This window comes from Aphis gossypii, chromosome 1, assembly GCF_020184175.1.
Source record: "Aphis gossypii isolate Hap1 chromosome 1, ASM2018417v2, whole genome shotgun sequence".
Taxonomy (NCBI): domain Eukaryota; kingdom Metazoa; phylum Arthropoda; class Insecta; order Hemiptera; family Aphididae; genus Aphis; species Aphis gossypii.
This window is the reverse complement of record NC_065530.1, coordinates 86,449,010-86,476,992: the sequence shown is the minus strand read 5'-3', so window position 1 is coordinate 86,476,992 and position 27,983 is coordinate 86,449,010. Positions and strand designations below refer to the sequence as shown.

The 27,983-nt window shown below is 24.1% G+C and overlaps 1 protein-coding gene and 1 long non-coding RNA gene across 5 annotated transcripts in view; one reads left to right on the top strand and one right to left on the bottom strand.

The window, feature by feature from the left end:
• Positions 1–27,983, top strand: part of LOC114131920 (rap guanine nucleotide exchange factor 4) — a 208,322-nt gene that overhangs the window by 139,543 nt on the left and 40,796 nt on the right. The window lies entirely within an intron of this gene.
• Positions 354–10,071, bottom strand: LOC126549389 (uncharacterized). The gene is made up of 2 exons (XR_007603511.1): positions 9,755–10,071; positions 354–929 (listed from the first exon to the last, which is right to left on the bottom strand). It is a non-coding gene; the product is annotated as an uncharacterized LOC126549389 (long non-coding RNA).

Below are 27,983 nucleotides of genomic sequence, written 5' to 3'. Positions count from 1 at the left end.
ATCCATAATTTATTATTTATTTTTAAAGTAACAGAAAAAAAAAACTGTTCAGTGAGAAAAAATTGGATCACAGAGAATATATTTTATAACAATTTATTGCGTTTAATAATACATTATTACAGTATTAATTAATGTTTGAGAATTGTATATTTTATAATGATCAATAAAGAGATAGATTATTGATAAACTTATTATTCCCGTTAAAAATGCTTTAATTTTGCACTTGAAAATTGAAATTATTGTCGAACGAAAAAACAATGACTGTGGGTTAGTAAACGATTGTTTTCTATGTAGATAATTATACTACTAATTTAAAATATACGGTGAACTTATTAATAAAACATAATGCAATGTGGTTATTTCAACACGTTGTTTAATAATACATAACTGTAAACAAAATATTTTTATTATTATAATATTTTTATATTCCAAACAAAACAAAAAACAATAGTAAAGGGATTAAATAAATCTGTTGTTTTGGGTTATATAAATATATAATAACCTAGCCCGTAGAAAATACCATAAATATTATTTATTTTTTATTCTTCAACACCATCGTTTATTTTTCACCGCGTATTGTAATTTTACTAGTCGACGGCTGAGAAACACTCCATGAATATAAATGTACTTTTTAAAAGTAATACATATAATCATATATATATATATATTTCTATGATCTCCCTGCGTCTTTAAATAACATGCATATTATATTATTATAGTATACAACAGTGATAAAAATAATAAATAGGTAGTATAAGAAAAAAAACACAGTTTGTAGAAAAATATCATTCACTTTGACAACAAAAACTGCCATTGCAACGCATTGTAGGAACGCCGACTCACCCAGCGGTGCCTATTACGAACTTTGCGCACGTCGTCAATCATCCTTTGCTATTAGTTGTTCGTTGGCGGTCTATATCCTGAGGTACCTGAAACATCGCATTAATTTAGACGTTTTTAAAAATCTTACTCGGCAAAATTCATGATATGCATTCATTTTTAAACATTAACTTGGATATTATTCCATATACGCCTAAGAAGATTTTTGACTTAAATTTTGTAAATAATTTATTGCCAACTTTATCTCAAAATTCAATATTTCTTACATAAATTGTATCTCGTGAATAACATTTGCAATAACGTCCAACGCACGCATGTACTCCGGCTCTCTTTACAAACAATTTGTTCAAGTTTAAGTCTTTACAAATAAATGTATAATAATTTTATATTCAAATTAAAAATATGATTCAACTATGAAAAGTATTTGTATATTTATCTACCATAAAGTATTAATAAACATAATAGTTTATCAGTATACCTATATTCTAATTAGGAAATCATTTTGAAATGTGAATAATATGATTAACTGACACACGAATGGTATACACACACCATTGTTACAGTTTTAAGATTTTATATGCTGTACAAATTATGTGCTTGCTATTGACTGAAAAAATAAGACTATTTCATCGTAGAATAAAACATCATCAGACTCACAAAGAAATGTTTTAGAGTTGTAGATAAAATATGTATTAAACTTAAATTCTGTTAGAACTCCTACATTATAACCACTAATAATAATTGACTTAACAGCATCTCACCGTAAAACGTATTTAACACAAAAGATAAATCGTAATTCAATATGCCATATAAACCAAATTAATCTTTAATCGTATATTTTAATTTAAGTTAATTCTAAATTGTTTTCACTCTTACTCGTCACAACTAGTAACTATACATATAATTTCGTAATATGAGTGTAGGTAAATATATTATAATTTATATATAATATCAGACATTAACAGTTAATTTTCCATGTGATAATACGCGTAGCATTTTAATATTGTATATGTAAATTTATTTATTCTTATATAATAATGTATATTTATAATGGAGAAATTATAAGGATGGATTTAATCAAAGTTTGTTTACTCATTTATGTATTTTCAATTAAAAATAAATTATAATTATATACACTCACCTTTTATTAGTAATTTATACAAAAATTATTTTGTTTAAGAACTTTAAAAGTATCCAATATTTTATTTGGTTTTAAATATCAAAATATTTTCCACGAAGACTAAAGATTTGGATACTAAGCTCATACGTATATATATTTCGTAATATATTGCATACTTTTTTCTCTACTAGTCTGCAGCATAACGGTTGCTCGCAACGCTATACTTTAACCTGTCTAACATTATGATGTTATATTGGTTTTTTTTCAATAAATATGAGTTAATTTAAAATATGAAATATTATATATTTTTTAGATTTAAAAATAACCAGTTCGTACATAATAATTTATATACACATTGAATATTGTTTTATATTATAAAAAATAATATAATATAGGTAATAATATATTTTATGTATAATTTTAAGTTATTACAAAAATATATAAGTTGTTTGTTTTAAATTTACTAAAATAGAAAAATGATGGGTCTTTCTGTCTAATAAATGCAAGTTAATTATCGTATGCCCACACTATGAAGACATGATAAATAATAAAAACAATACAAACGCTAAATTTTTTTAGTACCTAAAAATGTATACTAAATCATATCTATAGAAAAAAAAAACAAGAAAATATTATAATTTTAGACGAATTAATGCATGCGATAATCATGTACATTGTACACATCTGAGTACACATTTGTACAATATTTTACGGAACGTTTATCACATACAATTTTAACTGGTTATCTTTAGTCTTACACACATATTCATGCATATTTAGATCTTTTTTTTTAGTTTTAACATAATTGTATTAACATCAATAAGCCAAATAGACTGTCAATCAATAACAGTCAATAGCATAAAGCTATGGTGTCAATACCCAGACCCTAGTATGTACTAAAATTTAGTAAAAAATTAAGTCACAAAAAGAAATATTGTGGTTACATTTTATTACTGAATACGTCAATTAATTCATGTAAAAGTTTCGAACTAAAGTTCAAAACTGAAGGTTTTAGCCATGACAGAGTTGAATTAGGTGTTTTAAATTTTATATGTGATTTTTGTAAAATATTTTTTTTAATTTAAATTTAAATGCCTATATTGTTTATATAAGTTTTTAGGCTATGTTAATAAATGAATAATTTCTCTAAATAGTATAGTATATATGCATAGTCGGAAGCTCGTGTCTGTGAGAAAGTAAACACATTGAAACACCATGCTTATACACCTACATAAATTCATTCATCCCTTTTTTTTAATTATTATAAAAATACATTTTACATGCATAAAAAAACAATTTTAAAGGTGTTAATGCTTTTATATTATATTAAAACGTTTTCCGATTGTAATTTACAATAATCTACAAAAATCTATAATATTTTTAACAATATTATAAAATATCGTAAGAAATCAAAAATTTTCAAAAGTCTTCAACTAACCGAAAATGTTTAAATGTCACGTACATCAACACTTGTAGTATACTCATTACTCCTTAATCTATGTTACTACTTCTAATAATATTAGTACTATATATATTTTGTATAATTACGTTATCTTACTAATATCTTCCCCATCTGATATTATAGTCGTTAGTAACCCGCATCTATTAAACAATATAAAAGTTTTCTTTTGGACGAAAAATAATTAATATACATATTAATAATAACGCTAAAAATAATTCAGCTGTTTAATAGCAAAGGTGAAAATAAAACATTATTTTAAAGAGATTTTGTTTTGGGCAAAAAAATGTTTTTGTTCTTACTTAAAACATATTTCAATTTATAACTTGATAATTAATAAAATATTAATATTAGTATTGATTATGACTAATTAATATGAATCAAAAACATTGATTTTCATTCTACAAAGATAAAAATTAGTTGTATTTTGGTTTTTATTTTTAAAATGTATTTATTTAATTTTTTTTTTTTATCGTAAAATCAGTTTTTCTATAATTCATATCTACAAATTAAACAATATTATGTATTACCTAGCTTAGTCATTTAATCTTTTGAGGATTTTCTATTTTCAATTACCTACGCATTTTTAATAAAAGCGAATTCATTATTTTTATTAGTTTCGATGTTGAATCTAATAGGATCATCCGGTTCTATTCATCCTCATAGTCTGTTAAATCATGAATCAATTCATTCCCATAACTTACTTTTATAAAAAAATATTATAATGAAAATATTATGATCGTAAGTGTAGTTTAAGTTCATTTTTTTCTCAAGTATTGCCATTGCCATTTTAATTAAATTTATCATATATTATATCTGTAGATTAAAGTACATCTGAATAACCAAATTGTAGTTTTATAGAACCAATAATATCGTAAAAATTAATTTAAGCAATATGACGCAAGTTGTATTTTTTTTATTTTTTTTTTAATCTGTCAAAATTAGTAACATTGTAACATTAAAAAGTTGCAACCGCTATTTTAAATTCTGTATTCACTTTTCTGTAGCTATTTATATGTTTTTACCACGATTTTCTATGCATAGTAAGTTATTCAAAAGCTATGCCAATAAAAAATTAATTTATAAGTTGATGGCAATTATATTATAATACAAGAAACGCTTTTATTGAAAATAAGTTTAATAGGTACATATAGTAGGAATAGAAACTAACATTTCATTTTCACTCAGATTCTTTTTTCGTATTCATTGATTTATGTTTGTATTTAGATTTATTTATTTAATTTATCGAATTCAAAAATTACTTTTATACTCATATGATCAATACCGAAGTACACTTCAAACTTTGTACATCAGAGTAACTTCTCTGTTACCGATGAACAAACATTGCCTTTTATGTTACGGTGACCGAGAATCCACGAATATGAAACGCTGTTTCCGGATAATTGAGCTTTAGCCTTTAAGTGGGCGTTCTGTATTTTCCTAACAATTTCGATAGGGTAGTAAATATTATGGAGACTGGTAAGCGTAGATAAATAATCGCTATGTATAGTTGTATAACGTATAGTTATGATTGATATCTGAAATCATTTATTCGATGATTTTGTGAATACTTAGGACCAAAGAAGTTTTGTCAAAAAGTCTCCATTGGATTTTGTTATCTTCGTGAATGATCATTAACTATCTAGATATAGCCTTCTGTAAGAGATGTGATTATGTGAGTTGTGTTTGGAATTTGTATGAGGGAAGATTTTCTCTAAATAGATTATTAAATGTATTAGAACATGTTGATTTCTTGGAGAGTGTATTCTAGTTGAGATTTATGATCATTGTGAAAAACCAGTGACTGTATAAATGGGTTTCGGCGAGGATTATATTTTCGAGACGATAGTTTGTGTATATATTATTATACGTGTATTTTGGGTGAAGTGTGATTTCTTAGAAAATCTTGACATTCCGGCTGATAATTTGGATGTTTGTTCTTCCCATCGTGCTGCTATAGACGGAATTCCCACTATTGTCATGATGCTTTGATCGGGCTGGTACGGAAGGCGCTGATAGACAGTCGAATTCTCGTATTTTGGATTGGTTATAATATTATTATATCGAACGGTTTAACAGTTGAAAATATTTTTCTGTTGTATGTTTATACAGACCAATGTTATAATATACCTATTATGATAATAGTAATATATTTTCACGATGATAAAACAGTTAAGTATAATAAAGATAATGCATACGTCATACGCGCTATTATCTTCTGCAGAAGAGTAATAAGTCCAGTGACAGTTTATATTCTGTTGTGTCAAAAACAGCTTGAAAATGGTGAATGTTAGCCGAACGTGTGAAGAATGAAAGTGAATATTTTAGTTGATTTATTATTGTATATACCTAACGTATTGAAAAATATAGACCGAACGAAAATCGATTTAAAAATGCATAAACGAATGACATTCTATATATTATTTTTTTTAACGTTAACAATTTCACATCATGGATCCAAAACAGATATAAGAAAGATATTTTTTTGATACTACCTTTATACTCGAAGAAATCTTTAAATGACAGCCAATTTATTATGGACATTGGTTTTTATTTTAACGAGACATTTGAGTATTATTTAATTCGAATAATAATATAAAACCATAGTAAAGACTGAAAATTCAAGGTTTATTTTATATTGTTCAACTATATACAATTTTAATATAATGTTCAAATACCCAGCTTTAATACCCGTGACATTTTAAAAACAATAGTCGTACAAAAATTAAAATAAATAAATGCAATAAAATTGATAGATTGAGACTTTTTATTTTATTTTTTATATATATATATTCACCTATATTTTAAAAATGATTTTTTCTACAATTGCAATCTTATATTTATATCTGACAATACAAAAATGGATAATAAGTTCATGTAATAAAAATAAAAACGAATTATCTGTATAAGAGCAGACCAATATATTTTATAAATATACGTTGAAAATCCAACCAAATGCTAAGCAATATAGGTATAAACCAAAAAAAAAAAAATAGTTTTTTAGGATTATGGAAAACTGAAAATATGAAGATATATATATATATATATATATTATATACAATGCGTCACGATTTAAACATACGAATTCTAACTTGATATATTGATTTTACCACTATCATTTTCAAAATGGTGAATTTTACTCAATTTATAATCCTACTATATTTTGCATTTTATTTGTAAGTCGTATATATAAGTACGTATTTGCAACATATCTATACAATATAAACAAATTATCAAACACACCAATCATTCAAAGTAATAACACAAAAATATCTTAAATGTATTTTATTTTATAGTAATTTCGTCGTTCTTTTCGTTGTCATTTTGTAACTTAATAATGTTACAATAACATAACGTATAATATACGTGTAATCATAGTTATATTGACCGACAGTCTGGTGTCTATTATATTATATTATTGAAGATTTCGGTGTATTTGCCTGACCTAAGCAATTTCACAACAATGCGATATTTATTTATATTAGAATAAAAATAATTATTCAATTATAAGTTATAACTTTTAACTAGTACTCAAACAAATTTTTTTTTGTTTTTTTTTTATTATTATTATTCATAGTATTATATTATTATAAGTACTTCGATAAAAAAATAAATATTTTTATTTGAAATTTTTATAATCATTTAACTCACATTTTTCAAAGCTATAAGAAACTGAATCATACACCATTAATGCTATTATAAATAGTTTAAATGGATATTCGGATATTTTGTTTGGTTTGTTTTAACTTATAAACATAACATTATTATAACATCATTAAAAGTTGTAATCGACTTTTATATGCAAATTAAAATGTTATAATAATACGATTTATAAGTTTTCATATTAAAGTTGTTTACAATTATTTTTATATGCGTTAATCTAATTTTAAAAAAAAAAAAAAAATAAAACAATTTTCAACAACTTAATATTATATAAACACCTAAGTTAAACGTACATTTTACAATAATTATAATTTAATTAAACACTGCACTGTGATACATGTAAATTATCACACAATTGTTCAAATGAATACGATGAAATATATTGTGTTCTTCCATTTTTTATTTTATAAAGATACTTTTATATATATTAATTAATTATTTGTTTATATTGAATTAGTTGCTGGTTGATGGAAATATTATTTCATTGATTTAGTAGGTGTTTAATTTATAAAATATTTATTTATTTTTTTTTTTTTTGTTTGTTTGTATTGTTAATTAAAATAAATCAATATTAAATTTAAAACGTAAGGCCCTAAAAACAGAATACTATTCAATTTTTATTAACCAAAATAATGAAATAATTTTTGTGAAATCACTTAAAAAATATAATTATAATAGCTAGATTTCAATATAAATAGCAAGCGGTAAATTATTTTAAAATCACATATATTAAATTTTCTATATTTAGTACTTTGAAGTAGATACTTTCAGATCAATATCACAAGTAACATCGATAATGAAAGTATTAACAATAGACATTTCTATTATTTTGACAATTATTATTACTGAAAAAAGGTCTCTTTAGTTATAAATGTCTATAAAATTATTTACAAAAACCAACTGACATTTTGAAATAATTCTAACCAAAGTAAATCCAATTATTATAAAATAGAATTGATTTATGAAACTTTAAAATTTCTTTAAAATGGTATAAAAAAAAACTTCCTGGACAATTAATAGGTACTAATATTATTCAAAAATAACTTGAAACGTTAAATAAATATAAATATAATAAATTATAAAAATGATCATAGTTTTAAATAATTTTCTTCTTATGACTGAATAAAGAAATTAATTAAATATCACTGTTTCATAATTACTTTAAAAACAGTAGGTATACCTATATTGTACATAAATATACATAGAGTATAATATGTTCTTGAAAAAATGTGTTTTATCTTAAAATTTATTTAATTTAACAATTATATATTGCATATATTTATTAATACGCATTACCTAATCATAATTAAGAAATAATTAAGTGTAAATAATGGTAAGTAAAAATTACCTATATATAGGCACTTAACTTACACTTTGTTTACTAATTACCATTAAATTATAAATGCTTCAATATCTTATAAGATTTAATTGAATTAAAAAAAAAAAAAAAACAATTTTTTTATTGTACAATTGTTCAATCCAAAATCATCATCGTTTGAACTTGACGACCAATAACCACATCAATTATACAATTAAAACAATAGTAAACCATTCGGTTAATAAAGTTAAAAGTTAATTTTGTAGTCCCGATGAATCTACGTTTTATGTTAAACGTTTAAGGGATGCATCTCAATAAACAATTATATTTTACGTTGCAGACATTACAGCCCACGATGGCAAATATTCGACAAAACTAATAATAAATGCATGGATATTATGAGACAGTGAAGTGCTTGTTAAAAGCTATCACAATGCACAAGTGCATATATTTAACAAAATTATGAATCGTATGAGTGGTATAAAATAGTTCTTTTAGTTAGGTTAGGTCTAAAATTTGAGATTATTTTCGATATTTCAACGGTAAACTTTGAAAGTGATTTTGCGGTAGTTTTGTGTCCTAATATATATTAGGACTTACGTCAAAAATCATATGTACGTGCTTGAACTTAACAACAATAATTCTAAATGGATAATAAAAGAGTTCAATGTATAGGTATTATGATTTATGATTATGTTGGCATATACCCAATTACCTTTGTTTTTGTTTTTTTTTTTAATACATTTTAGATTATTAAGAAATATAATAATATTATACAGATTCATTTATCGTTCACAGTAGATTTAATGAAAAAAATTATTATTATAAATATTTATGACTAATTTAGCTGTGGAATAAAATATGTATTATATTATTAAAAAAGAAAAATATTGAATGAATAATACATCATATTATATTGTTCACTGTTTAGTTATCAGTCATTTTGTACAATTGTAAACCAAAAATGTTATACTTACGCATTTTGTTTAATATTTTACATCGATATACTTATTACAATGGTTTTTACTATTTTAAACCATTGTAATCAGCCAATCAGTTATAGAACAAGTATTTAAATTTTAAAACTAGTTTAATATTGTTTTAAATATGAATGATAATTCTAAATAAAATATGTAATTTATTTAAATTTTTTATTTTCACACTAAATCTTTTTAAATATCAATATTTTATTAAATAAATAAAATCATAAATTTATTTTTATAAAATTATTTTTCTACTGATGGAATATTATATTACCCATACGATTATTAGCTGTTAATGTAATGACATCGTTTTGGAAAACGTAAAATGTTGTCCTGATATTAGTTTATTTCAGATAATACTATGCACTTACCGATTTTGTTTCCCTTTACTCTATTTTTAACCCTAATATAATATCTTTAGATTTGAGAACCACTATTTTTTTTTAATCCGTCATTATGTGAGCACTTCGATTGCGAAATTCTATAATGCGCAACGCGTATATATACGAACTTCATTATATATTGGCTGTCGCTCGGCCGCGGGTAATGGCGCATATGTCCGTAAGTACACCGCACTCGGGTCTTTTATGCACGTCCTATATCAGTGTAGTAGAAAACCGATGTGAAAACAAACGCATGAGCACAGCTCACACGCGTACATAATATATTATGGTCGTCCGACCGGAACTTAATGCCAATTTATTACAAGGAGAGAGACCCGTACGTCGCCGGATAGTACACCTACTTCGCCATCAGGAAAACCGGAAACGACGACATGGACGGGAGCTATAGTGGTTGTGGGTGTCCGTGAACAAATTATGGAAGTGGCTGCGGCAGGCGCGTAAACAATAAATTACTATATACATTTAACGGTACAAAATACAACGGCTCGGCGACACAATCGCATCGCGGCTAATTACTGCGAAACGCCCGTTACTCATATAATAATAATAATAATAATAATAATAATACACACATACCCGTCACTGTTGGTTAATTACCGTGTCCGAGTACGACGGCACTTCGAAGACAAACCCCCACAAACCAGCGCGTGCTGGTGAAGTGCTTTTACCACGTGACGAATTCCGCAATTATTATTACCCGAGTGCTCGCAGATACTGGCAAATTGCATTAAAAACTCTATCTACTTGTTTCCAGAAACTATTACAATATTTTTATCTGCACGTAATGCATTCTTAAACGGAATGATTCGCCAACCATGAACTGACTTCGCTGTGTGCTTTAATGATGATTCGCCCGTTCAGATCCGGATTTTTAGAATTTTTAAGTATACTTAAAGATCGTATTATCAAATATTCAGATTTCAGAGTAACTATGTCATTTAAAATAGTAAGGACTGAGGACCTCATATAGTATTTATTTATTTAACGGTCGAGTTACACCGTTTTACTACTTTTTCTTATGTTATTATTTATTAGACAAAGGATTTTAAAAAGGATAACGTCATTGTCTCTAAATATTATTCTTCTCTTAAAAATTTGGTAGTAATGACTTATATGTATTTAAGCTGTAGCCTTCAATAGTCCCCTAGATGTTCAACTTTGATGTCATATGATAGAATTATTTATATAGGTTGAGGGATAGTGTAAACAAAAACGTGTATCGCATCTCTTAAAGAGTATCCTGTCGATACATTATTTTTCAAATGAGTACCTTCTTTTATAACCGTAGATTGTTAAGTAGATAATTTCTTCATAGAAGTATGGTTTTGAGCGAGATAAAGTTGAAGAATGTGATTATTTTTATTGTATTTGTTGGTTCTAGTTTCAGGATTGAATGAGTTCAAACTTTGAAAGACATGAAACACCAATTATTATAAGTCACTGATGTATTTTTTTCGTACCTACCAAAATCGTATGTGTCACATTCTGTAGCTTTTATTATATTAAACTTCTTTATTGTAGTCGTTAAATTTTGTAAAATCGCACTGTGTAGGTGTATCTATATTGTGATATGGTATTTCGCCTTTCCAAAATTATCGCGCACCACAATGTCAGCTACAATATAATATATTGTATATAGCTATATAAACTATCAGAGTGAAAAACTTCGCATACATAGTTCTTATCGTTGAATCGCGATGACGTCAGATAATTATCTTATGAGTGTTTTTGATATAATGCAATAATAATGCTGCTCATCAACAATATTTTAAGCGCTATTAATTTATATCCATGATTAGTTTAGAAATTATACCTTGATATTTTATCAACATGCATTAAATTTAATAATAATTAATCATTTTGTTCGTTTTATTTCTAACAGGACAAAATACACTGTATAGCACATACAGCTTACTGGATTAATTGTGTGGGTAGTTCACTCACTATAATGGCAATAAAGTATCAATATATAAATTTGTGATATGTATTCTAACTAAAAGCATTTAAATTTTGTTAATAGTACTGTTATAAGCTCAAGGTATAATTTTGATACATTAAATACAGAATAAAAGCAACGTGAGATTGTGTCAATGAAAACTTGAACGTACGTCTGTTTATATGCTATTTAACTTTCTAAATTTAAAATGCGAATGTTTATAGTTTAAATTTATCGACAAATACTATATATTATTTTATTAACACTTAGCATCGTTTTTAATGGTGGCATTCCTCTTTCAAATGTATGTTTTCTACCCATAGTTATATAAAAAAAAAAAAATGAAAAATAATAAATGATAAAAAATATGATCCATTATACTAACTTATTGTTTATTGTTTTTATTACTTTCACCCTTATTTTTTTACCCCTTATCCGAAAAAAAGTGGCCTAAGGCATTTTTATTTTAGAGAATTCTTCTAAAATGACCATTATTTCTTTTTAAATGAAAATAAAATCTTTAAAGAACTATTTTCAACACTGCATTTATTACATTCTTAAACAAAAAAAAATGTGTAGTGAGATATTAATTATTTTATAAAATAAGACAACGGAATAAAATCCATATTTTTTACAACCAAGCAAAAATAATAATAAATGTATTTATATTAGTTGTTAATAAACTCAATTTTGGCTTACAAATACTCTAATAAAATATTGTATTGAATAAACCACATAAATTGATCAACGTTATATTATATTTATATTCATCGCAGACATATAAAACAATGTTTTTTTTTGTTGTTTTTCACTAAGTACTATATACATAATTTGTCATTGTCGTTCCAACAAATTTGCTAATATTAAGCAACTTTTTAATAAGTTTTATCATGTTCAATATTATAATAGTGTCATATTGATGATAAATATTAGTGAAAAAAGTTACTTATAATCGGCAAGGCTATAAAATAAATATTTAAGTACGCGTACTATGTTTGAGTAACAGATTGTAATTTTATTTATCTTCTAAAAATGTTAATGTTCTAAATTTTTCATGAGAAATAAATTATGTTAGGCTACGTTATTTCAATTATAAACAACACATATATATTAATAAATTATAATAATAACTTACACAAATTTAAGTCAACAATATCAATTTAAATTAATTTATTTAGGAATTTTATTGAAAATAAAGTTCAAGTATATTATTATTTTTTACTATCTATAGTATTATTGTTATTGATATACTTAATTATTTGACTTTTAAGTATTACTTTATTTAAATATAATAAAATATATTCTATAACATACACCTTATTGTGTATATTTGTTATTTAGTTTATGGAATATAACATATTGTGTGTTTAGTGAAAACAACATACACATAGTTATACTAACCTAACCTAGTTATAAATTAGTGTTAAACATTTTTAATTTATATACATATAGTAAAAACTATTTTAAGATTTTGTTAATGTTATATTCCAAAATTTTCACAATACAAATAGCTGATCGAATTAAATTCATGTTAACATTGTAAACAATAATAATTAACTCTGTTTGAAAGTCAGTAAATATTACTATATGTATATAATTATGGTTATGATGATGATAATAATAATAATAATAATAATAATAGTAATCATAGTAATAGTAACAATAATAATAATGTACTCTCAAAAGCAATATCCCTAAGAAGAGCTTGAATTATTCATAAAACATGTGCGAGGGTGAAGATAGTTCTTAAACTTTTCTCGAGTTATGTGGTAGACGAAATAAATAAATAAATCGAATATTCGAGTGAAAAATGACTTTGACCGCCCCGGGCGGATACATATTATAAAATACTATTATATACCTACGGAACGAAAGTTGAAAGTTATACGACGACAAGATAACGATACCACAACAGCTATAATAATGTCTTATCGTAGTATCTTATATTCTTTTTCTTCGTTTACTCTTTTAGATTCTGAACGGAGTGAAGAATGTATTGATTTTACAATGATGTATGTTTTAGATTCTGAACGGAGTGAAGAATGTATTGATTTTACAATGATGTATGTTTTTTTTTTTGTTTTTTTTTTTTTTTTTTGTTTTTTTTTTTTTTTTTTTGTGTCTGTGTACAGCATAACTAGTCGAAATAATGCTCCAATTTCAAACAATGGGGGTGGTTTCCGATGTAAAAGTGAATATCCTTGGTGCATTATAGAGGTAAAAAGTTAACATTTTCCAACAGTTTTCAAAAAAATCGAGAAAAACAAAAAAAAAATGACGGAAAAACGGCAATTTTTACGCAAAACCAGTTTTCGACCAAATCGATTTTTTTTTATGGTTGTAATTCAAAAACTAATCACTGAAAATACTTGAAATTTTCACCAAATGTTAATGTCAGTGGTATCTGTATATAGTTAAATTTTCAAAAAATTTTGACTTTTTTTGAGTTATTTATAGACCACTGAAATTTTCGATTTTTTTGAGAAATTTTTTTTAAAGTGTCGATAAAAAATTTTTGGATGACCAAAAAGTTTTGAAAATTTAATACAAGGTTCCTTATGAGTTGTTTTTATTGTAGCTAAAAAAAATTAAAAATCGTTAGTCACAATTTTTTTTTATAAGAGTTTATAGTTCAAATTTTTACGAAATCTGTCGAAAACGCGAAAATTTGCAAGTAATTTTGAAGTTGAAAAATCATAAAATTTTTTTCTTTTATAACTAAGTTTTGAAAATTTGGTACAAGGTTCTCCATACATTTTTCTTCAAATATCTGTAAAAAAAACTCTACCGGATTCAGACAAAAAATTTTTATGAGTGTTTGAAATTTAAATTTTTACAAAACCGCGTTAAATAACGGTTTAGCCTCAAACGATTTTTGATATTTGTTATAATTCAAAAAGTATAAGTCGTAGATACTTGAAAATTTTACCAGTTATTTAGATTGGCATTTTATTTACTTGATTTAATTTTCAAAATATTTTGAGTTTTTTTGAGCTATTTATAGACAACTGAAATTTTCAATTTTTCTGAAAAATTTTTTTTGAAGGGTCGATAAAATTTTTTTGGCCCTATCAAAATACTTGAAAATTTTATACAAAGTTCCTCATATATTATTCTTATAGTGATTAAAAAATTATAAGAATACATAGGCACAATTTTTTTTTATTAGCATTTGAAGTTCAAATTTTGACGAAAATTCGTCAAAATTATGAATATTTGCAAATTATTTGAAGTTGAAAAATCATAAAATTTTTTGTGTTTATAACTAAGGATTAAAAATACAACACTAAGTTTTCCATAAGTTTACCTTCAAGTATCTATAGAGAAAACTCGAAGCATCATTATAGGAAAAATTTTAAGTGCGTTTGAATTTTAAATTTTAACGAAATAGCGTAACGATAACGATTTATCCTCAAACGATTTTAAATATTTGTTATTATTCAAAAAGTATAAGTCGTAGATACTTGAAAATTTTACCAGTTATTAAGATTCGCGTTTTCTTTACGTGATTTAATTTTCAAAATATTTTGACTTTTTTTGAGCTACTTATAGACAACTGAAATTTTCAATTTTTCTGAAAATTGTTTTTTTATGTGTCGATAAAATCTTTTTGGCCCTATCAAAATACTTGAAAATTTAATACAAAAATCCTCATAAGTTATTATTATAGTGATTAAAAAATTATAAGAATACATAGGCACAATTTTTTTTTATTAGCATTTGAAGTTCAAATTTTGACGAAAATTCGTCAAAATCATGAATATTTGCAAATTATTTTGTAGTTCAAAATTCATAAAATTGTTTGTATAGGTAGCTAAGAGTAGAAAATTTAATACAAGATTTTCCATAAGTTTTGCTTCAAAAAGCTATAGAGAAAATTTTAAGAGTCATTATAGGAAAAATGTTTTGAGCGTTTGAGTTTTAAATTTTTATGAAATCGGAATATTTGTTTCAAAATAGAATATATGACAATATTTAATTATAATATATTATAGACTGACAAATCATCTCCGTTCAGAATCGTTTTTCGTATACAATGATACTTATCATTGCATTCAAATTTAATCTACCCTAGTCCGAGGTCTACCCCACCCCCTAATGTACAGCAGAGCGGTACCCACTTGCCGACTTTTTTTTCTTTTACCCTCATCTTTTGATCGCTCTATTCCAATCGATCACTCGAATAATGATAGCTATCCTTTTCAGGATATTCTGACAAATCTTCTATGTTTGCGACGCCCGTCGATTTGTACCGTATTCGTCCTATTATGTTTCGATAACGATTTAACTTCACGCGCACCATGTTAATGACCAAATGTCCAGATACAACACACAGTGTAAGGAACTAGATGTGCGACATCTGTCTGTCACTCCTAACATTTCGTACTTGGACAGTCGATATGACAGGGACTGTTTTATAGTGTTCTTCTTTTAGTTTTGAAAGTTCTTTTTTTACGATTTATTTGTTTTAAAGCCCAAGACTTATACCGACCAAGTAGCTTATTGTGGATACCGAAAACCAAAAAATCAAAAACCATTTGTTTCCGACATAAGTTCGTGAAAACTTGAAGCTTGAGCCTTGTCGAGTGATTGAGACTTACTTAAATATATTTAGTCTAAAAAATATAGTTATAACATTAGTATGATTATTTTTAGTGTAGGACACTTGTGAACACAATGAATATAAAAGCGTGCTACGCACTTTTAATACTTTTTTTTATCATCACTTTCAAAATTTATGTATATTATATAATTATAAAAAAATAAAATTAAAAACAACATAACGTATCGAAGTGGCGTCCATCGGCATTGCATCATCTAGCTATAAGAATTAATAAAATAGTTAAATGATTTTTTTCCTTCTTTTATATTTGGATGGTTTTAAAATTAATTTAATTTTATTTGAATGTATTATGAAAATGAAATATTTAATCAAAAGTAAACTTTTATAATTAATTATTGTACTCGTTCGTGTTTACCAATTTAAATATAAAAATAAAATATTATTCACTGACTAATGAGTTAGAACTGATACGTTTAACAAACAAAATCAATAAATAAAATGATAAATATCATTAAATACATAATTTATCATACTATAATAATACCTGTCTTTTTTTGAAAAACATGTAAATTTATAGTTTTCATTGGCTCATTTCTATATTGTGCAAAAAAAAACTGAAAATGTATAAATATGTTTCAATACGTAATATGATTTATTTTATTGAACGCATTTAACTTTTTATTTTAACAAAATATAATTAACAGTACAACATACAACAGGGAAAACAAAGAATTGTTATTAGTATTTAAATTATTAAAATGCAGTCACAATAAAAACCGATTTACTAGTAATATATTGTTTTACAACATTGTTAAGTTTTTTTCATAACTTATGGTTTATAATCCATCACAATTAAGCAAATTGAATATAACTTTATTGAATTCTGAAAAATAATTATTAAGAAAAATACAAATGAGTTGAATTTTTTAATACAAGAATGCTTATTTCTCAAATATATTTGTATCACTGTTTCTTATTTTTTTTTCCATAATTACTGTCAACTATTACTTATTATAAACTATAAAAGGAGTTTACTATCGATCACACTATAACAGTATTTTATTATGTATTTTACATTTAATTTCGTGTTATTAAGTGAATATAATGTATAAGCAAATAATTGAATCATTATTATGAACATGATCAAAGCATATAATAATATTTACCACCAATCGATCAGTTTATGTAAAATAAAAATAAAAAATACAACAAAGGAGAAAATATTTCATGGTATACCGAGTACTCATTATTTTCAACAATTTTTAATATACCACTAAAGAACTCATCGTTTAACAATATAATTTTTTTTTTTTTTTTGTCATATTTATTTAATTTTGTACAATCTGCATTTACAACAAGTATAATAGATAAAACAAAATAATATCATCATAGCTTTATTATTTTGTAAGCTTATCATATTGGATTAAAAATAATAATTATATATATATTAACTAAAAAAAATCTTAAATAAATTTTAAAGTAAGTATATTGCTTAAAATTTAAATTGACATTAGAAAATGAAAAACGTATAAATTACAACAAAAAGTTTAAGATAGTTATCATAGGATAAATTTATGTCATCCTTATCCTAATAATTATCTTAAACTTATTGTTGTAATTTGTAATTTTTTAATTTATGAATGTTAATTTAAGCAATATAGTATAGCATTTATTTAAGTTTGTGATTCTAGTTATACAATTTAACCTGTTCTGAAGTAGAATTAGAAAAAATGATTAAATTTAAAAATATGGATAACTTTTATTATTATGAACTCGCTGGAAGACAATAATCGATATGCAATAACGTTAAATGACTGAATGCTATCCTATAAATATTATATATTCATAAATAACTGGAATAATTCTACATTTATTGGTGATGACTGATGAATAAGTGCAAAAGCAATCAAAAAAAGTAGAATTCCCATACGCAATGTTTTATCAATGTCAAATTTAGTTACCTATGAGTCAATATCTATTTAAATATTAAAATAACATGGGTACCTAATTATTCTTAAATATGATTTAAATGTGATTTACATTTTTAAGACATATGATGGAATAATCGAATTTTGTACGAAACAATATTTTATTAGATGATGAGGTTTTAAGAATTATATCTAAAACAATTTTAATAACAATATAATATAATACATATTATATTTAACATTAATAACTCTAACTAATTAATATTGTATTATTTATTCTGCCTGACAATACAAAAGTGAATAAAATATAATATACAAATATAAAAAATAGTTCTAGTTATAAATTTTAGATATTATGTTGATAAAATAAAAATATTATAATATCTATAATTGCTAGCAAAAATATAAGCTAATCTAACTTGCAAACAACAACATTTTTTTTAACTGATTTTTACTACAATACATTATACTTTATTTGATATTAAGATTTTAGACCATACAATGATCTAACGATTCTCAGACCTTGTTAGATATATTTTATAATAAATACTGTATGACTATTCACTCTGATCGGAAATAACAACATTTGAAGGATGTAATAACAAGACCATGGCTGATTTATGGACCTCAGACAAAGGAAAAAAGAACTAGTGCAGCCAAATTTAAAAAAACACTCAGCACTGCATATTCAGATGTTACAGATTAGTTGAATTAATTTGTATTAATTAATTAAAAACACTATTTTCAATTGAAATTGATTAAAACAATCATTTCAATTTCACTAATCGAAGGACGAAAAGTAGGCCATACAATTTAGTAAACATACTTTTTTATTTTTTAAAGTAATTTTGTAAGTAGGTAGTTTATGGTCGCTAGTTAGATGGAAAGTCAGTGAATTATTGTATATAGAAGCACTGGAAGTATAAGGTTCAAAATAAAATTGCTGACAGTTAGCATTTAAAAATTGTAATTTCTAAAGTTCAGAAAATATATTTATAATATTTATTACTGTAACGAGATTAATTTTTTATTAAAATTTATTTGTCCCAACTTTTTGATTTATACATACATACAAATTATACCGAGCAAAGTTATAAATTATTGTTATAGTTATTGATTAATATATTTTATTTTGTAATGTTTTAAAATAAACTAAGTTTAATTTTATGATATTTTAAAAAATGTCACAGATAAATTTAAATAATAAATAATTAACGTGATTAATTAATAATCGTTTTACAAAACCTGAAATGTTACAAACCAGATACTAGTTCAATTATTTTATTTTCTATATTAATATTATATCATATTTTTCTTTTTTTAATAATGGAGTATACAAGAGAGATTTAAAAATTACTTTTGGACTTTATTAACGATACATTCAAAAGTTTTTTACTACTGAAAAAAAAATAATAACAATTTATTATTATTAGTCCTTTTGTAGTTTTAACTTTTAAACCATTAATAATACTAAGTATCATAATATGTGATAAATGAATTCAAAATGTTTTTGAATATTTATTTATGTTAAAAACATTTTTATTATTTTTAGAAAAACACTTTTCTAATAAAAGTTTTTATGATTTCTGAAAATCGCATCTTACGTATTTTATACATCATGTTAAAATAAAATATATATTTATACATATTTTTTTTTTCTAAACTTCATTTGTAAAATACTAACATAATTATTAAAAAAAATACATTACTTAAATAGATGACGTACAAAAATTATTACAAGTTTTCATGAGCACCATTTTTAAATTGGTTTAAGTACTTAAACTTAATAATTAATTTTTATTGAAATTTCGAAACTTATAGAACAGTTATTTATATTTTCTAATAATTATTATATGTGAAAGGTATATACACGTTGTTAATTCACCTATTGGTATCTATACATTTTACAAAAAAGATATATATATTATTATAATATAATTTTTAATAATATGATAAACTTATTACACGATATACGTTCCTATTAAGCGCTACCGATCCTTTTTAATACTACATGTAACCGTAACTATAAAACAATTAATAGCAACTAAGCTCGTACTTTGTTTAAGATTTAGAAAAAATCATCGAACTATCATTGACTTCTTTTTAATCCTCTGGATTGCTGAACTGTGTGAATCGGTTAAGTTAGTGATTAAAAAATATATGGCTTACGAGATTTATTTATCACAAATTATTTTCAGTTAAATGATAATCAGTATTTATATAAACACTTGTAATAATTTTGTTTTTTTCGCGCTGGGGATATTACGGAATCAATAATATACAAGCATATATATTTTTTACGCAGGTTGAATTTTATACTCTATATTTATTAGTTATGACTATATAAACTAAAAAAATATTCGATACACACAATACATAATTAATAATGTTATAATATCAATTAATCATTAAAACTTTTAGTAGATAATAGAGATTATCAGGTTTAATGTAGTATATACATATAGTATTATAACATTGTAAAAAGTTGTTGTTTATATATATTATACCAAATAGGTAGTTTAAAAATTACTATTAAATCATCGTTATTTTACATATTTTAACCAAGTTCGATCTTAATTTTTACGATAATAATCGACTATGAAGTACTTTAATTCCATGTTTTACAAACTTAATACAAATAAAAAAAACAATCTTAATAATTATAAATGTATTTTCTGTACATTTATGTATAATATTTTTTATATCAGAAGAAAACTATATATTATTTTCAGGTGTTATTAAATAATGTAAAAACAAGTAACTTTTCAAAAACATTTATGTAGCCTTGTAGATGATATTACTCGATAGATATCGGTATATGCAATTAACAAATTTAATTAATTAACAATTTCTATATTATAAGAGAGCACATTTATTACGTGTACATAATACATAATATATGATATTGTAATTAAAGTACCTAGAATAACATTTACGGTTTTTTTTTTTGTTTTTGATCGTGTAAAATACAAAATTTCTCATAATATTAATGCATCTACCTCCTAATTTTATTATATACCTACATCGCGTTTTCGTTTAACCATCGTATTATTAACCACTCACTAATTTTAATAACATATCTCCAACCCTAAATTATTATTCCCTACCCACCGATATAACTAAAATATTAATCTGCCATAGTTAAATTAACAAATACATACGATATAATATATTGCACAATTTAATTAATTTGAATTGTTTATAATATAGTTTGAGACTGAGATAGATTTTTTATTTTTTATTAAAGACATCTAACCTAACTTAACCCTTAACCTTTGTGTAGCTTTGTAAACAACTTTTTACAGTCTTAGTTGTTAGGTTTTGGTGACGTGTTATTTTGAACTTAATAAATTTAGCTTTCCTTCTGAATTTGATGAAATTAATTTTGTGTCATATGGAAATAAAACAGACTGAGTGAAAAAGAATGGAAAGCTACTAAGTGAAAAGAGTAATTTATATCTATATTATAAATTGGTTAATAACTTTTAAAAATAAAATATTATTTCGAACTATTTATGAATTTAATTTAATTAATATCAATATTAAGATTAATAGAAAATTTATTCATCACAAAATTGAATTGTTTAACTTTTATAATTTTATTTTTGGCGAGAGTAAATGGTAAACATTTATTAACACCTTTAATTCATTTAAATAAATATAATAAATGTTCATTTTGTATAAAAATTTATTTTCAAATTGTTAAAGTTTATTTAGAAGACCTTATACGAAAACCACTACGATGTAAGTCATCCTGTATAAAATAATATTATTATGATTATTTGATTGAGTTGATTTGTTTTATGTTTACATTTTTGGGGATGGGTCGAGATTTTAATTTATTTCTGTCAGTTAATTATACTATTCTATTGTACTAACAATAACTGGCAGCAATAACAAATCAACAACTGTAGGTTTACATACCTAATGATCTATTATTATGGCATAAAAGCCAAAATAGCCAGCTAGTGCGTATTTACACAACACGTACATATTCTCGCCGGAAATTCGGCCAAAGCACAACGTGTCACTAAGTCACGTCTGTTATCATTAAATTATCTTATGATGGAAGTTACGGAAATCGGTTTGAGTGAAACGGAGGTAGCCTTTGCACACGTACAAAATATATAGAATTCCGTTTTCATATTTTAAATGTATACGTTATAATAATATACATTATATACAATTTCCGTGTCAATGCTCCGCTAATTTACCGATGTTAACCACCTGACGTGGTTAAAATTACAAATGGCGTATAACCAACTAGAAACTCGTCACGTGGTTTATTCTTTTGATGTCAATCGTTCATCAGGATTCATAAACAACCGAAGTTATATCACGTAGGCACATTATATCAAACAGATTCATGAGTAAACTTCTTACAATAAATATCGAACTCCTAATTCAACTTATTTATAACCAGGGAAATGGTCGGTCGATATCGGTGCAATAAAATATTAAAATAAATTATAAAACTGAGGTCACTTTGTCAAAACACTTTTAAAGTATTTAATTACTTTTTTGAATTTAAAATAGGTACAGTTATTAAAAATAATTAAAATCCTTATTTGGTGGCTTTATATTTAAAGGGAAAAACTCTAAAATAGTTTCCCTTAAAATACACATTTTCTGAATTTTTTAGATTTGACTATTTATTTTATTTTCACTCAATTTAAAAATATTTTTATACCAAAGTACTAAATATATTTTGAAATGTACCTACTTATATTTAAATTTAAATATAAATATTTTGTATTAACCTACTTGAAATACACCTCAAAAATATTTTTAACAATGTTATTAAACCACATAAGTCATTTTAGTTTAAGTATATAGTAATTGGATGTTTTAAATTTCTATGATCAGTATATATTTTTAATTAAATAAATATCTTTGATGAAATATCATTTATAATTTAAATTAAAATTGGAACTTAAAAAAAAGTTGTATCAATATATAAACAATATTTTTTAACTATCGTAAGAAAAACATACAACTCATATTACACGTTAAATATTTTTTTTCTTTCTATTAATTGATAAAGATTAAACAGTTAGAAAATTTAAAATAAAATAAAAATAAATAATACAAAAAGAACTAATTAAAAAACAATAGCATGATGTATAGGAAATGTTAAAATAAATATTTAGTGAAACAAAAAACAAAATCGATTTTGTCAAAAACTAGTGATGCGTAAATATTACCAATTTTCGGTTGTTGTTAGTAACTTTTTAGTTTTTTTGAATTAATTAATAAACTACTATTAATTTCTTACTTTAGAACACAATCCGAGAACACAACTCCTCTCCCATCAAGTCATAACTCAACCATATTTTAATCAAAATCTTCCCTCAAAGTTTAATATTAATAGAAGTTTTTTCTGTTCCAAAACATGAGAACTACACAAAACAATATCAAATATTTATTTTTTAAAAAGAGCGCAAAAGGGAGTTATCGATTTATTGTTCAATATAATATATTGTATATACTTCTTTAACTAAAAAGAGATCACTGAAATGTATGTGTTGAATTTCAATTTAATGATAATCATTGTATTCGAAAAATAATTTTGAGTGTGACAATCTTTCAACTTAAATTACTAACTATATTTTATGATACATTTGTAGAGCGATTAAAGCAATTTATTTTACTATTAGTAATACAATAAGTTAAACTAAGTTTTGGTCCATACTATTGCATTTTAAAATGTCATTATGTGTATAAAGTAAAATATTGTATAGTAAAAGTTTTAAGTACCCAAGAATAATATTTTTAAATTATAACAAATAACTAAGATAATTTATCTCCATTTAAATATTTAATTTAGTCAAAATATGATTTAAAATATATGAAATAAAGTGTTCATAAAAAACTAATATTACATGTTTTTCTTAGATTTTTTGGATACGGTATAAACTGCTTTTGAAAAACCTTGTGATAAATTTTTAATTCTTAGCTTACTATTACACATTTTATTAATTAACTACTAAATTATTTATAGTTTTATAATTTTTAAGAGTTTTGTTAAAATTCTAACTTGAAATATTTATAAAAAATATTGCAACTACGTATTTTTGTTATTTTGAATTCTGAAATAAAAATCTTACAAAAATGTTCTTTTAAAATTAAATTTTCAAGCTTTATGACTGAACAAAAATTTGATTATTATAATAAGTACATTAAAAAAAAAAAAACTAAAAAAATAATGGAAAATTAAAAATGTTTTCAAATGGCTCAAAAAGAGATGTACCCATTAATTGTATTCTATCTACTTCAAACCTTCAATAATACTTTGAAAAAATTAGGAATCGAATTTTCCGAATTAAGAACTATATATATTTTTTATAAAAAATGTACGAATTTTCAATTTGAAAGAAAATAGTCTATTCAATCCCAACATTTTTTACTTACCAGCCGTTATGCCAGTCTTGCTCATAATAGAATTTTGTCTATCTTTGCACTTTTGAAAATATCAATATATTATGCCAAGCATTAAGACTGATTTGGTAAATTAAGTTATAAATGATTCCAAATAAGTTTCAAAATATTAGTATAAGTTTGAGATAGACAGGATAAAGTGGGAAGCTAACTTCATGCACGTCAAAAAGAGTCAAAATAGGAAAATTGTATCATGCATAGAAATTAATATATAATCGTTATATGAAAATTTTCCAACTAAGAGTATTCGTTGCTAGTTTAATTTACATTAATAAAGCAATATCGATTTTATTCAATAGTAAATTTGCCTAAAATTCAAGTTTTTCCTTAGTTTTTTTTCATTCTTGGTTATTTTAAAAAGTCCTGGGAACTTTTTTAAATTTGAACGTCCAAAATCCTCTAAGTACCAACTAGATCAATTTGTATACCAGAAACCTCCCACAAAGCTTATAACCCAAGAATTTTTACTACCTCAAATTAAAAAATCAATATATTCATCGCTTTTATCATAAAATAAAACACAAAGCATTGTAAATTCCGTTAATTACAAAGTTAACTAGAAAATTGAATGAATTTTGTATAACTGTTGTTAAATACCTACTTATTGTAAATATTGTATAATTAATTTATTATTCAGCTACATGCATTTTTAAAATACCTATTTATTTTTACATTTAGTATGCACTTTGATTGTAATTTCGAGGATTTTAAAATAATAATAATAATAAAAAAAAAAGTCATATTATTTAATAATCATATTATGGTATAATGTAACTTAAAGTAACAGCTTTATCTCTCCGTCAAGTTTCTTCATAAATTCGACCGATTTTTTATTATTCCAAAGTTACTACCACTACAAAGACTATACGTTGTGTATAATATTTAAATAAGTAATATGTTCCTTTATTATATAGTTATTGATGGTGTTATGCGTAATGATTAAAAAAATAGAACCGTTATAATAATACGTAAAAGTAAAACTATATAATATAATATTTTAATGGGTACGTAAACGAGAGAAAACTATATTTTAAAATACTATATAGCAGGTATTATGGGATCTGATGGTCTTTTCTTTTATGGTGTTTCCTCGCTACTTTTAATAATAATATTTTGACGAGATTGGGTGGATCATAAAAATATAATGTATAATAAATTTATAGTCATTCATTCCAGTTAAAATGCGTTACGACTTATTGCTTTGTTTCATTTCCTCGTAAAACGAATTTACTATCTGCAGAGTATTTACTTTGAAAATACCTAAAAAATAATTTTCGTCTAGTTTGTGATTTCAATCACGGCAGTTGAACTTATAATAATTATGATCTCAAAGAAAATTAGTATTAAATATAGCAAAGTTCAAAAAATTCTTTGTATATGTATATTATTTTATTTATTTCCATCCTTAGCAATTCTACTAAATACAGTGAATTTCTTGATAGTTCATGTTTTTAAATACATTAATTTTTTAAAAATATTGTTCCGTGTTATATTTCAGAGTCTTTTCAAACAAATTTTTCTCCTATTTTTCATCAATATAATATTAAACGTTTTATGAGAACACAAACGTTTTATTTCATAGAATAGAGTGTTTATTTAATTATCTGTAACTTATAATTTATTGGAATCATAGATGGTCTACGTATATGTATTGTAAATGATTTACATAGATGTTGCACGAAATGTTGGTCCATTCATCTTAGCTTTAAATATTTATAAATAATGAACTATTTACTCTAATATTTATACATATTAAAGTACTCAGAAAAAATGTCGGAGAATATGAAATTTAAAAATATTTTCTGCAGTTCAAAAATCCAAAATATTGAAAATTATAACGATAAAATAAAGATTGAAATTAAATTTATTTTCAAAAATGTTGTTTTGAAATAACTTCAAATCATGAAAAAATAAATTTTACCAAAAACGATAGGTAATGCTTTTAGAAAAACCTAGTGTCTAACTTAAAAAATAATTCTCTGGATAAGTTTTTAATTGGTATATGTTGCATTGTAATGATCAGTTTACAAATTAAAGTAAATACGTAAAATTTATATTGTCTATTTTGTTATAAAAATTATATATACATACATAATATATTTCTCATATAACTGTTATTGTATTCCATTATTTCTGGTTTAAATGGTATTAATTTTAGAGGAAAACGTTAACATCAATGTAAACAATACAACCAAACTATTAAGAATCAAAAGAAAGGTAAAGCGATTTTTTTTTTTTTTAAGAGCGAGAGCGGTTTTTTTCTGATGTTGTTGCTTTAGTCTGTCGTGTTTTAAAATATCCTATTATTTATTTTTACGAAGTCAAAGAGAAAAAACGCTATGCTAAAAAAAAACAAATAAATAAATAAAAGATTCGGGGCATTAGCGTTAAGGAGAAAAGTATAAAGTAGGTACTAACCTGAGATAACAAAACCTTTTAGTTCCTTCGTTTCTTCGTGTACGCGTTTCTGTTTCCTATTTTCTGTGTTCGTCGTCTTCATATCTCATCCCTTTTTATCACATAAAAATGTGAACAAGAGCTGAATTTATTTACAGGCGTTAAACACCGACTCTTACCTCATAGACGTCGTAAAAATTTCAATGGTGGTGTTGATGATGATGGTAATGACGATGCAGCAACGAGCATACATTCCTCTCATCGGATGTCTTTATTTAGTTGATTAATATATTGAATAGGTTTAAGATCGTAAAAATGTGTGCACATATGATCACTATTTACAAATGCATGCTAGTGTATTATATCCAGTGTATTTCACCAATTCCGATTACATTGAAAGCTTTTCATTTGGAGCTTAATTCATACTCATTCTTATATACGTTTTATCAAATCTTATATTAATAACATAATATATTATAAGCTTATAAGCTTTTATCATGAACAGGGGATGATTTTTTTTTTTAATTTTATAAAATATTAAATTTGAATTTAAAATAGAAATCAAAAATTGTATTTTATTATTTTTCATTTTTGTTCAAATAAAAAAGGAAATTATGAGTTATTTATTAAGTATTTTTATCAACAATCACATCAAATATGCCAACTTTAATTTTTAAATACATGTGTACCCTCCAAAAAAAAATAAAAAATCATAGTTTATGTTATATATATATATATAACTAAAATTGTATAATGTACTCATTAATAATCAGTAAATAAATGTACGGTTTGTAAAACAATGTTATATAAATGTTATTATTATTTTTATAAGAAATAAGTCTTCAACATCATAGATGATAGGTGATTAGCCTAACGTAATTTAAATATAAATAATAAATTAATTGAAAACGAATAACAAATTATAATGCGACT